This window comes from Atractosteus spatula, unplaced genomic scaffold (assembly GCF_055471065.1).
Source record: "Atractosteus spatula isolate fAtrSpa1 unplaced genomic scaffold, fAtrSpa1.hap1 Scaffold_8, whole genome shotgun sequence".
Classification (NCBI taxonomy): domain Eukaryota; kingdom Metazoa; phylum Chordata; class Actinopteri; order Semionotiformes; family Lepisosteidae; genus Atractosteus; species Atractosteus spatula.
In genome coordinates, this window is record NW_028296912.1 from 409,635 (window position 1) to 422,500 (window position 12,866).

A 12,866-nucleotide genomic window follows, 5' to 3' on the forward strand; every position below is an offset into this window, starting at 1 on the left:
TGGATTTAATTTCACCAGTGAACAGGATGTGCATTTATTAATTCTAGAAAAAAAGCCTTTCTTGATTTCTCTAGTTCCCTTTAAAATAAACTATTATTCCACAATGCAGAGTATTACATGGCCAGTATTTACACATGATATTTGTGATTTAAAGAAATTAACACAAGCAGCTTTTGGAGATTTAAGTGTTGGCTAAGTTATTGCAGGATAAAAGACTAGAGATGTTGGCAAGAAGAAGATAATTTGGGGAAAGCTGAGGAATACACTTATAACAAGAACACTTCCTAATGGGGTTAGGCATAATTTTGATGAAGATGATGAAGTTAACAGACTATATGTTTACATAGATACTGAAATAAGGATTGTATTTTAGATTATGTGTAGTTGCTGGCATTGAACTGTGTGTTGGATGCACATGAATTGAAGGAATGGGCAAACATAGCTGATGCGGATCCACAGAGCCAGCATATTAAGATGTTTATAATTAGAGGCAATTTGTTTAAATAACTAGGTATGGATACTGATGTGCAAGAGAGGTGGAAAGGCTGTTTCCTTAAGCCAGCACTATTAAATATTTTATTCTCAGTGAGATGCTGCCATTTCATCGTGGGTTTCTAACACTGTGTATAGTTCCATCCACACAGTGCCTTTACTTCCATCCATTTCTAATCTCTTTATCCAGTACAGAGGATTTGGAGCCTATCCCAGTAAGCAACGGACCCTGGACATAGCGCCAGTCCATCACAGGACAGACAGACACAAACACACACACACCAGGGCCAGTTTTCCCATAAACCAATTAACTTACCAGTATGTTTCGGAGTGCGAGAGGGAGTCATATCACACATATGGAGAAAAACCATGTAACCCAGAGAGAACATGTAAAACCCCCACACACAGGATGGCAGGAATTGAACCTAGGACCCCAGTACTGCAAGATAGCAATGCTAACCACTTCGCCACCATTATAAATGGATGGGTATCTTAGTTATCTTTCTAGTTCACAGGTTTGCATGCATAATTTAATTTTGAAAGCCACTGAGACATGTCATGGAAATATAACTATCAAGGAAGCCACAAGAGAGAGTTCTCACCTGAGTAAGGTCTTTATTTCAATATTGCAATATTGGGAGCCCAGCTACCACTTCGCAAAGTGCAACCAAAGACTCAATTTGTTACAAGCAGTATAGGGTTTTTATAAGACGTTGCGCTGTAAAAAAGTTCAGCACGTGGTCCCTTCTAAAACTTCCCCTTTCTCTAAGAGAAAACAGATTACATCATAGAGCGAGAGAAGAAAAACTAGATTTGTTATTCAAAGCTTATCAGTTACTTTCAGCTAATTCTAATGACCCAGACAGCATATATTGTTTTGGTACATTGTCTTCTAAACTAACCTAAACAGTGTACTTTGTTGACAAACTGTTTTCTAAAATTCTGCACGTACTGTAGCACAGCAGTTACATCCTTGAAATATATTATCTAAAAGCACCAATATATTTTTTTCAAAGCTCTCTACATTTTTAAGAATCAATTTACTTATTAGATTTCCACTTCAATTCCCTCCTTTTTATTCTTGAAAATGATTAAAAGTTAGATTCTTCATATGGACTCCCAGGAGGCTCCCATACTTCGGATTCTTGCGTTCTTATCAGAACATACTGATGCACAAACATATTCATTACCATATTTCAAAGCATTGGAATAATATATTTCGTACAGCAACACAAAAACAGGAAGACAAGTATCACAGCCCCTATAATCGGTGTTAGTAACTTAAAGAAAAACATTCCCCCTGGCCCAAACCGTGATTTTAACCAGGAGAGAAATGGGTGAGGCTGTAGAATGAGGCATTAAAGCACATACATAACAAGATGCATTACATTTCTTTAACTTTACTGTATGATTTATAAATTTATACCACAAATTACTCCTATCCCCCTCATTATCAGTTTCATTCAGCCAGTTTGTATACAAAGAGGCTTCGCGTTTAGATTCTTCCTCTTTCTGGGTGGTGACAGGCTTCCACATAAAAAGGAAAAAGGCTGGGCACATCAGTCCCAAGCATGTGATCCCCATCTGTGCTTGTGCACTTTGCTCAGTTCGTTTACAGTGGGAAGCATGAATCCAGGGAACCCTTTCCGTGACTTTCACAGCAGTCGCAGTGGTCAGCAGCCTTGGTACGGCCCCCTCCACCTGAGCGAACACCACCTCTTTTTCCTGTCTTTCACCAGAATCCAGTCTCCTTATTCATGCATTAGTTCTTACAGCACAGGTAAATCCCTGTGGGCTGGAGCCCAGCATTTTTCTTAGGGTTTTTTTTTTACAAGATTGGTCAACAGCTGGGTCACCTAAACAGCTGTCTATCACCCTAATAGAGAATGGCCTAAAACTGTGATTATAGCGAGGAGCATACAGTTATTTCCATTCTAATACATCTGAGTTACACTCAGACTAAAAGCAGGGCTATTTACCCATGCCAATAAACCTAAATAATCACCTCTATCAAAGGGGATTACTCCCATGAGCATCTTTTATAGCAATACAATCCCAACATGAGCTCTGATTATTATTTGTGGCTGACTGATAAAGTATTGATTCCATATCCCCATTTTATCAAAGTAAAGCTCCTTACACTTAACAGGTACACTGTCGCCCCCCCTCAGGAAGCTCAACAAACACAGAAACAGTGACAATATAATAATTAATGTTCACTCAGTCTCTGGTGCAGTGGTTCGGTGTCGGCGCAATGCGTAGATCCAGCGATCTCATCCTGTCACTCAGATGGCAGAGTCGGTAGTCAGTTGCACTTGATATGGTCCTTCCCAGCAGGGTTGCAACATCAGGCAGGGTATATCTTCCTCACCACACCCACTCGCCAGGTATCAGGTCGTGTCTTCCCTCTACTGGAGGTCTCCAAGTGTCCAGCACCTGTTCACCAGCCCCGTGCACCACTTCAATTAACAACCTACAAAAAAACCTACAATACTACAATAGAGAATTAGCAAATTCAACAATCCATTAGCCAAATTCGTCCCTCCAGGAAGTTTCGTTGATTGGCCTGTGATGATATCAAACAGGCTCTATTACACAGTTCTGTTTGATCCAGCCCGCATCCCATGGCGCTCCTTCAGTCTGATGTCTAGTCGATCTTTTAGAGTTCTGTTCCTTCATTCCACTGTTCCAGCAGACTGAGGGTGATCTCAGTCCATCTCACCCCGAATAATCCAGCCACAGCCTGTCCCTTGATCATAATACAAGCGGTAGGGCAGTGCCCACCGAGGGCTTATCTCTGTTATCAAGTGTTTGGTAGACACAGAGGCAGTGGCAGCAACCCACTGGGAAAACAGATTATAAGAGCCCAGGTTTCTCTTGACAATTGTCAATTTGCCAGTGCATGAAAGGTTCCTCAGGAGCAGGCCTTTTGAGCTGTAGCACCCGCACCTGAACTGTAGCTGAGTTCCTTTGATAAGCATCACATTGAGATACCACATAAGTGGCTACTGCTTCAAACACGGTCCCCACCCAGGTTTGGGTAACCAGCACACCATTTCTCACACCCAGGTGTCCGACAGAGTGCATTTGTCGAGCTACAAAGGGCATTAGGCTGTGAAGGCATGCAGGGCGTCCAGTGTGCTGGCAGCACCACACCCAATCATCATGAAGCACCACACTCTTTTCTAACCATGTCCTTTTCTCTGCTTTAGAGGCCTCAGCCTGAATATCCTGTAGCTGTCCCCTTTTCACCAACAGAGGTCTCACAGGGGTCTCAGACTCCTGCTCTACCAGGACTGCTCACCTGACAGCTGCATCTGCAAAGTTGTTCCCTCGAGTTACTGGAAACATTTCTTTATTATGTGATTTACACTTTACCACAGCTACTTCAATAAGCAGCTGCAAAGCTTCTAACAGTTCAGAGACAAACCCAGCATTCTTAACTGGAGTCCCTGCCATGTTGGGGAAATCCCTATTCCTTCACTGCCATCCAAAATTGTGGCATCCACCAAATGTATATATACAGTCTATATAAATTGCTACAAGTTTCCATTTAGCATATTTACAAGTTTCAATTAAATATTTTCATTCGGTCTGCTAGTTCTACACCAGATTATTCACAGTTTATACAGCCAGGCAGGTAGCCTGCACAACACATAAACACGGCCCCTTGGCCACCGCATCAAGGGGTCCTGAATAATAATAACCCACCAGACGATGCCTATCTCCATGCTCCTGCACCAGCACAGCAGCTCACAACCCATTTCTTTCACTTACATACAGATTACATACAGATGATCCGTCTGAGGGAATCCAGTCCAGGGCCAGTGCCTGCAAGAAAGCTTGTCTCAAAACATCAAAACCGGTTTCTGCTGCAGGGGTCAAGGCAATTTTGTCTTTAGACTGCACTACCCCCCTTAAACCAATACGTCACTAGACAAGCTCGTTCTGAGAAGGCATTCACCCTGGCTTTATCATGTAGTTGGTTTTATACTCCTTTTTTTTCAAGATCCAGTACTTGGAGTAGCCCGGCCTTATGGATTCCCTCATTAGGTAAAACAATCACAATATCACATAACTCTATTAAGTTAGTTTACATAAATGCTATTTCATGCAGTAATTCCTTATAAAATGCTGCAGTCTGGGCCTAAAATAGGTCTGGGGTGTCCCCCACCCACATCAGTAGTTGAAACTGTACAACTTTACCCAAGCAGACTGTGACAGCTTATATTTGCTTTAAACACAACCCTTGCACCCCTTCTCCTGTAGCCTCCTGTTACCCGTTAGAAAACTTTATATCACATTTTTATGCTGTTTTAGTCTAAAAGTAGGACAGCTGTGCTCCTGTGTCCCCCAGTTACTGCACACTGTAAGATTATTTCACTTTTATTTCAATCCTGAGATAAATTTAGGAAGGCTACAGAGGGGTTTACTAGATTAAAACTTTTAGTTCACGCACGGCTCTCGTTTCAGCTTCTGACATGTTCTTTAATTGTGAATTCAAGCCTCTTTCTTCCAATTTCTCCAAAAAACACCTTTTTTTTAGTAACTGCACACCAGCTTATTAGTAGTTTTGTCTTTGGGGTTTTATATCTCGGTATAACATGAAAGTCGCACAATAATTTCGACAAACTGGCGGCTCCCTTTTCTCCTCCTTGGGAGTCTTTTTACCTCCCATTTGCAGCGCTCGCACTTCTGCATGCATGCTTCGCGAGTTATTAAATCAAATCTCTCTCCGCTGTCCGTAATATCAGGAAAGCATAGTTGTACATTCTTGGCAACATCAGGTTTAACACACTCAAGTAAATTTGTTTTATTACTGTGGAAGTATCTTCATTCACTTCCTTTTCATCGGCTAACCCCGAGTATACTATCCATAAAGCTATAAACCTTTCTGTAAAATCTGAAAACATCCTCACTTCCTTCTGCTGACATGCTGTTACTTTTCTCTAATCAGTTTTCGGTGGGTAATGCTCTTTCAAAAATCTCCACACTGATTCCCACCCTTCTCCCAGATTCTCTCTCAAGGCGTTCTATTTCTTCTTTTGCTTTTTCTTTTTCTGCATATATAACTTCCTTTCGTTCAGCCATTGCTTTTAGCTTTTCCATCAGGGATTTTTGCGTCTCATCTATGATATTCTGTTGAATTCTCAAATATTCCTCTAACTATTGTTTATTTTTATCCAAATGTTCATACACTTTTCTACATTCCTGTTCAGCCTAAATTCCGTCTGACAGTCAATATTTCTTTTAAGTTTCACTTTGGATTAATCAAACTTTTTTTCTTCACACCAAACCATTTTCACGTCTCCCACGCGCCCCGCGGAATCCCCCAGTCGAGACAAACTGACGAACTATCACAATTCGGGAACACGGACCAGGTTCCAAATCCTGGCTTTAAATACACAGTTGAATCGAGTTACCATTTTCGGCTCTTCTGCGAGTACAGTTCTAGTTACTACCTTCAGCCGTACTGCAGTCGTGTACCAGGATGCAACACCTGGATTTTTTCGCATGGGCAGGGCGAGACGCTACTCCTTCAGCAATCCCTCTTTTTCTACCCCACCTTCACAAAACAGGCATCTAAAACACATACACCATTAACTCATTTTTTCTGTTGTACTTGCTTCAGCTTCAGGAAAACCCTGAACCCACCACAGCAACATGGAGAGGACAAGGGACTTTTTAGAAAAGAGGAGTCCTTACCTCTTTTTAGAAGCGTCCGCCTATCTTTTCCTCTCCATGTCCGTGTGGTTTAATTTAGATGGATACTTCTTCATCATTTGGGTCATGTATCCGCCAATCTGCCTCCTCCTTTTTAGAGGACGTTGTAAACCTTTAGGAACAATATGATCTAGCAACAAGGTTATGTCACTGTAATTAGGCTTAAGACAATCGAGAACAAGGCTTGCCTTTCTTCTAAATTCTTTACGGTCATCAGGCAATTTAGGAAAAGACTTAACTAATGCAAATAATTCACTAGGAGACCAATGTCAATGTACATATGCTGGAGTTCCTTCTGGACCTGGAAAAGTGCACATTGGCATTTCACAAACAAGTGAAAAGGCTTTGGCTCCGGACCGCTTTCTAATTTCGGTGGAGACTTTTTCTTTTTAGTACGCATGGCCATGACTTTAGCTGCAGCTTGCTGTTCTTTACTTTCAAGACTAGTCTTTTTTGAAGCTTCCCATTATTTCTGTGATTCCTCTTTCCATTCCATAAGTTTTCCAATTCAATTTCTTTCCTTTCTTCTCCTTCTCTTCTAAGTTTCCCCTTCTTCAGGAAACTTCTTTTTCCTAATTCAACTTTCCTCTGTCGATTCTGATTCACTTACAAAGATAGTTATAGTTATAGTTATATACTTCATAGTTATGGGCCCATAATTATCATATATAAATTATGTGCAAGTTCCCTTACACCTATTACCCTAGCTTTACAGTTCATGAACATCATTTTTTTTTTTACTCTAACCCAGGCTATAATTGTTTCTCTGAATTTGTCGTACATGTACTTTTGCTGGACTGCTCGGTCCCATTTTCGTCTCTGAATTTTAATTTCCCATTTTTACCGATCGGTGCCTTACTTAGAACCTTATCACATTAACTACTCCGCAGAGCAAAAACCACACGTCTGTGTTAAGATAAGTTCTTTATATGAGTCCTGGACTCATCAAACCCGCGTGAGAACACCCCTGTGGCTCGCTTCTCAAACTATTAATTTTAAAGGATCACTTACTTACTTACAGACAACTGCCAATTCTCCAGACGCGTCTCTGGAAGGATAAACAGTTTATCCTCCGAGGTTCGTCCAATTTGCTAAAATTGTCCGGGTCCGGATGGAGTTTCAGCAGCCGTTCGCGCTCAGGTTTGTGATCCCGGACGAGCCCCCAAATTGTCATGGAAATATAACTATCAAGGAAGCCACAAGAAAGAGTTCTCACCTGAGTAAGGTCTTTATTTCAATATTGCAATATTGGGAGCCCTGCTGCCACTTCGCAAAGTGCAACCAGAGACTCAATTTGTTACAAGCAGTACAGGGTTTTTATAAGACGTTGCGCTGTAAAAAAGTTCAGCACTTGGTCCCTTCTAAAACTTCCCCTTTCTCTAAGAGAAAACAGATTACATCATAGAGCGAGAGAAGAAAAACTAGATTTGTTATTCAAAGCTTATCAGTTACTTTCAGCTAATTCTAATGACCCAGACAGCATATATTGTTTTGGTACATTGTCTTCTAAACTAACCTAAACAGTGTACTTTGTTGACAAACTGATTTCTAAAATTCTGCACGTACTGTAGCACAGCAGTTACATCCTTGAAATATATTATCTAAAAGCACCAATATATTTTTTTCAAAGCTCTCTACATTTTTAAGAATCAATTTACTTATTAGATTTCCACTTCAGACATCAGGTACTACTGTTGTATTTATGAAAAAGAAACAAAACAAAAAACATACTAACAACTGTGCCATCCTACTCCTTAGTTAATACATTTTATTATTCATAAACAGTTAACATTGTTAGCAAAATATTTTGAATTATATTTAACCCTATTTTTTCTTTAGTTTTGTATTTAACTTTAATTTAATATTATTGATTGCTAATAGTTTATGCTAACACCTAACTTTCTTAATTAGATGTATTTAAAACAGTGAACTAAGTGTAACATACTATTCAGAAATACAATCGAAAATAGTTTTGTGGTGTTTGTATGGATGAAACGTTTCTAAAATGTATAACGTAACAAAATTAAAGACGATTAAAATCTGTAATCTTTCCACTTGTAATGTCATTAGACAGAACAACACGTTTCTGGTTTGTTTTAATTAGTATTAGTTAGTAGTTAGTAGTTTTAATTTAATTAGTATTGCAATTCGCACTGATTCCCTTGCGAAGATATGGACTTAAGAATATTCGTGCCTGGTCAAAAAATGGCATTAAGCACTTAAAATTAATATGGTTAATAATAGTAAACTGTAACATGCTGTAACAAGATCGGTTAAACTGCGAAGAAAATGCTTTCAGAGGAAATGTTTCAGGTGTGAAGAACATAGATCTCCAATGCAATTTCAACCAAACCTGTTCGCACACACCCTGCCCCCACTACCATTAGAATATACACAAAGCACTGAAATCTTTTGAGCTAATGATCAGGTGACCCGAGAGAGAGCGAGAGAAACACCAAGGGGTGCGGAACCAGGGAACTATTTACATGGAAAACGGGCGATCTCCCCAGACTGTCCGCCCGTTTCACTGTTACCTGGATACCTCTTTATTTAGAACTCACAAACACTGATTTTTAGTTTCGAAGGATTCAAGAATGGTTTTAGATGAAAGGCAGTGACCTTAATCAAGCCCAAATCATAATTGAACCCATTCAGAGCCTACATTACATTTTAGCGTTTCATTCTGAGCAGAAGACCCTCACACCTGAAGAAGGCTTGCGTTTTCTCTCTTCTCTTTTAAGCATGTGTACAATGTGTAATACAATTACAATGTGTAATTACAATGCGAATCGTATGAGGGTGGGGGGGAGGTGTCTTTCGCTGGAAATCTCGCCTGCTTCTACTTTACGAGTACAACCCCCTCTCTGCCGGAGTGCTGGCTGTGACGAATTAAACCGGTTTCACAGGTTTCAATCACAGACCATGTGACATGGGAGTCAGGAAACTAACACACAGCACCACCGGATTTGATAACACTATAAAAACGCTATAAAATAATGTGACTAGGCACAGAACAAGTTTACAGCACAGTACAATAATAAATGCTGACCATGACTTTAGAAACATAAATTGCCTTACACTCAATTTAAACACAAGCTGTCTTTAGCCCTCTAAGCTGGTTCATACAGAAATGTAGAGATCCAGGCTCAGAACACGCAGCTTCATTAGCGAATACATATGCAGGAAAACTAGAGAAGACGTTTTACAGAGGATGGATTTTTAGAAACATCCCATCAGTGACATCACTGAAGTCAACTCCTAGGTACTGTAACTGTCGTGTGGATAGTTTCACAAGAATCAGACAAAGGTTTAAGCATCGCTTGTTCTAGATAAAACTGCAAAAAAAACAACAACAACCCATAATGTACTTCTTTGCAGCTCTGTTTGCCCAAATCATATATTCACAACGTGAAATCTAGAAAATAATATTACGTAACCAAAATCCGCAATATGAAAACAGAACCTGTGTAATTGTTGATGGATGATGTACTCGTAACATTTTTTCAAGACGAACTACAACATTTAAAAAATGACTTGTATGTACTTGATATCTCTAATCAATCCACGGGTCCCAGCACAAAACGAAACTAAAACGCATACCGTTTCGCGCTTCTTATTAGTTGCTCAAAAGTAATTTGACCGTATGAAATGTATAATATAAACCTAGAAACATATACGTGAGCAGTACTTAAGCACTGTAGTATCGATGTTAAGACATACCTCTCAAATACTGTAAATCAAGTTAAAAATATCTCAAGACCGATTCTGGTCATAATGAAACCATGTTTCGTGTATGTTTTCTTTAAAGTACCGAGACCAGCCATATACTGTATGTTTATGTTCCAAAATTAATATCGTTTATGGCCTTCACACGCGTTGCAGTATGCTCCTATTCTTTTTATCCTCAGCTACTAAGATTTCCCTTCAGTGGTAAAATTAGATATGAATATTCAATACTTAAACGGGCACAGTTAAGACATTAAATATACATATACATACTGTATACAGTACAGTTTTCATACGGTAATATGTTTATGTTCCTAAATCAATCTCTTTTATGAGCATGTGAAAGGCATGGTGAATCGATTCTCAAAAATTACTGTACTTTGCATGATTGGAAACAAATGCGTGATTGCGAAATGCTGTGGTGTTACTTTTACAAAGACGGTCAATGAAAAAAAGAATGTTGACCAGGGCAATACTTTGAGTTTACACTTACAGCTTGTCCAAGGTCATTCATTATTAATACTATTAGTAATATCTTCGTTAAAGACTTTGATGGCCACAGCTCAAACATGAGAGGTTGAGCTTTATTAGCTCCACCTTGCGGAAATTCCGGATACTATTATTTTGCTTGTCGTATTATAGGAGAATTTACGGCAACTCGCGGTATTTACCGGTAGCTTGCGGTAGACTGCGTACAGCGTACCGCAAAATAATGCAGTATCACCCGCGCATTTTGAATGGTTGCATCTGTAGGCTGCCAAAAGTCTCCGAAACCAAATTTTGATAGCAGAAAATTCTCACTCGTCCAGAAGTTCCCTTGGGACCCAACATCCAGCACAGAGTGGTAAAAAAGCGTCTTTTTTGTAGACCCTTACAGTGTGCATTGGTGGTTCAGTGGTAGAATTCTCGCCTGCCACGTGGGAGGCCTGGGTTCGATTCCTGGCCAATGCAGTGGCTTTTGCAGCGAGCAGCTCCATCACTTGCATCCTCTTTCAACTCGCAACTGAAAACCCACTGAAGCTTAGAAGCTGTGAGCCAGGTCAGTACCCGGATGAGGGTGACCTACAGGGAAAAGCAAAGCTCACAGCTGGAAGCGGTGTTAATGGAGCCAGCGGTGGGGCGCTCACCCTGAGGTCTGTGCGGGTCCCAATGCCCCAGTATAGTGACGGAGACGCTGTGTGGTAAAAAGGCGCCGTCTTTTGGATGAGATGTAAAACCGAGGTCATAGCTCTCTGTGGTCATTAAAAGTGACCACCAAAACCTTTGACAAAAGCTCTTGGTAATTGATGGTCTTCAATAATGCTTCTCCTTTAGGTACATTTGAAATCAGCTGAAAAATGCTGTGAAATGGGGGGGCACTTCAGGCCAGTGTAGGATTTGGGTTACAAGAACCATTAAACAGCACGAGAAAGCCCGTACACTGAATCGCAGGGCTTTCTATTCAAAAAAGGACAAAAGAAACTTCCCTGAATTCCATTTTTTGCAGCACAGAGAGGATAGTCGGCATGAGGCCTGTTAGCTCAGTTGGTTAGAGCGTGGTGCTAATAACGCCAAGGTCATGGGTTCAATCCCCGTTCGGGCCAGGCAGTCTTCTCCTGTCTTTCCAAAACCCGTTGCTTGCTTGCTGTGGTGAGATTGGGGGTAATGCAAAGACGCCACATACTGCCGACAGACAAGAGTGTTGTGGGAGAAGAGAGAAGTGATTGAAGAGTGTCCTAGGTAGAGCCAAGATGAAGTGTCACAATTGCATAGAGGAGGATTTAAGATGGTAAAAATAACCGGAAGTGATCCCCCATTCCGGCGCAGTCTGATGTACTTCTGTCATATAAAGTGAAACTAGATGTCGAACTGGAGCCTCACCATTTGCATAAGTGAGGCTCCAGTTATACATCTAGTTTCACTTTAAATGACAAAACTGAAGAGACTTAAAGAGCTGGAGAGGATTTCTTACAACTTTTGAGCCGGCACAGTTTTCGAAAACGTTTTCTTCACGCTGCACTATACAACACAGACAGCCAAGAGTCTCCAAAACAAAACGAATTGACAGATAGGAGAAAAGTCCCACTCGTCCTAAAGTTCCCAAAAACCAGCACTGAGCGTAAACAAAGTGTTCAAGTAGCGTGGGAATGCTACCCCTAATCCTAGCTGGAGTTTGAGCGTCTGGTTCAGAGTTTGCTCAAGAGTTTACCTTTCACAGATGCGCAAAGATGAATGTTGAGGGTTCACGCTTCAAGGCGCCTTACAGTGCAGGGAGTGATTAGAGACAATTCGTGACGTGTGCTCGTTCCCGTATACCGTACGCCCCGGGTTGCAGTGCTAGGATGACGTCCAATACCGCTTCGGCACGTAACGGCATTATATTCAAGTGCAGGACGTGAGGGTTTTATTTTGTTCGTTTTGTTCTGCTCTGCTTTGCTTTGTTTTGCTTTCCATGGCGTTCGTAAGAGCATCAATAAAAAGGCGATTCCTGCGTCTAACAGGAATATAAGAGCTATTTCAAGTGCGGCTTCTAAAATGCTTGTAGACATTTGTCTGTTGTTGATTGTTTTTTTGTGTCTAACAAAGTGCCATTTTCCTGTCCGGACGGGGAGACTTTATCATTCCGACATGAAGCAACCCTTAAGTCCTCTGAGGCGTGTCTGTCTGCAAGGTTTGTATTTTGGAAAGGTTTTTTTTTTTTAACGGAGAACAACTTTGAAAAAGATTTCCGCCGGCGTCTCTCGATCCGTGTGAGATTGTAGCAAGAACATGGTGCGGCTTCTTAAATGCTTGTGGACATTTGTCTGTTGTTGATTGTTTCTTTGTGTCTAACAAAGTGCCATTTTCCTGTCCGGACGGGGAGACTTTATCATTCCCACATGAAGCCACCCTTCAGTCCTCTGAGGCGTGTCTGTCTGCAAGGCTTGTATTTTGGAAAGGTTTTT

At 40.8% G+C, this 12,866-nt stretch overlaps 1 non-coding gene across 1 annotated transcript; it reads left to right on the top strand.

Moving 5' to 3' along the window:
- The first annotated feature begins 11,451 nt into the window (after positions 1 to 11,451).
- On the top strand, positions 11,452 to 11,525 carry trnai-aau (transfer RNA isoleucine (anticodon AAU)). The gene has a single exon. It is a non-coding gene; the product is annotated as a tRNA-Ile (tRNA).
- Positions 11,526 to 12,866: the final 1,341 nt, after the last annotated feature.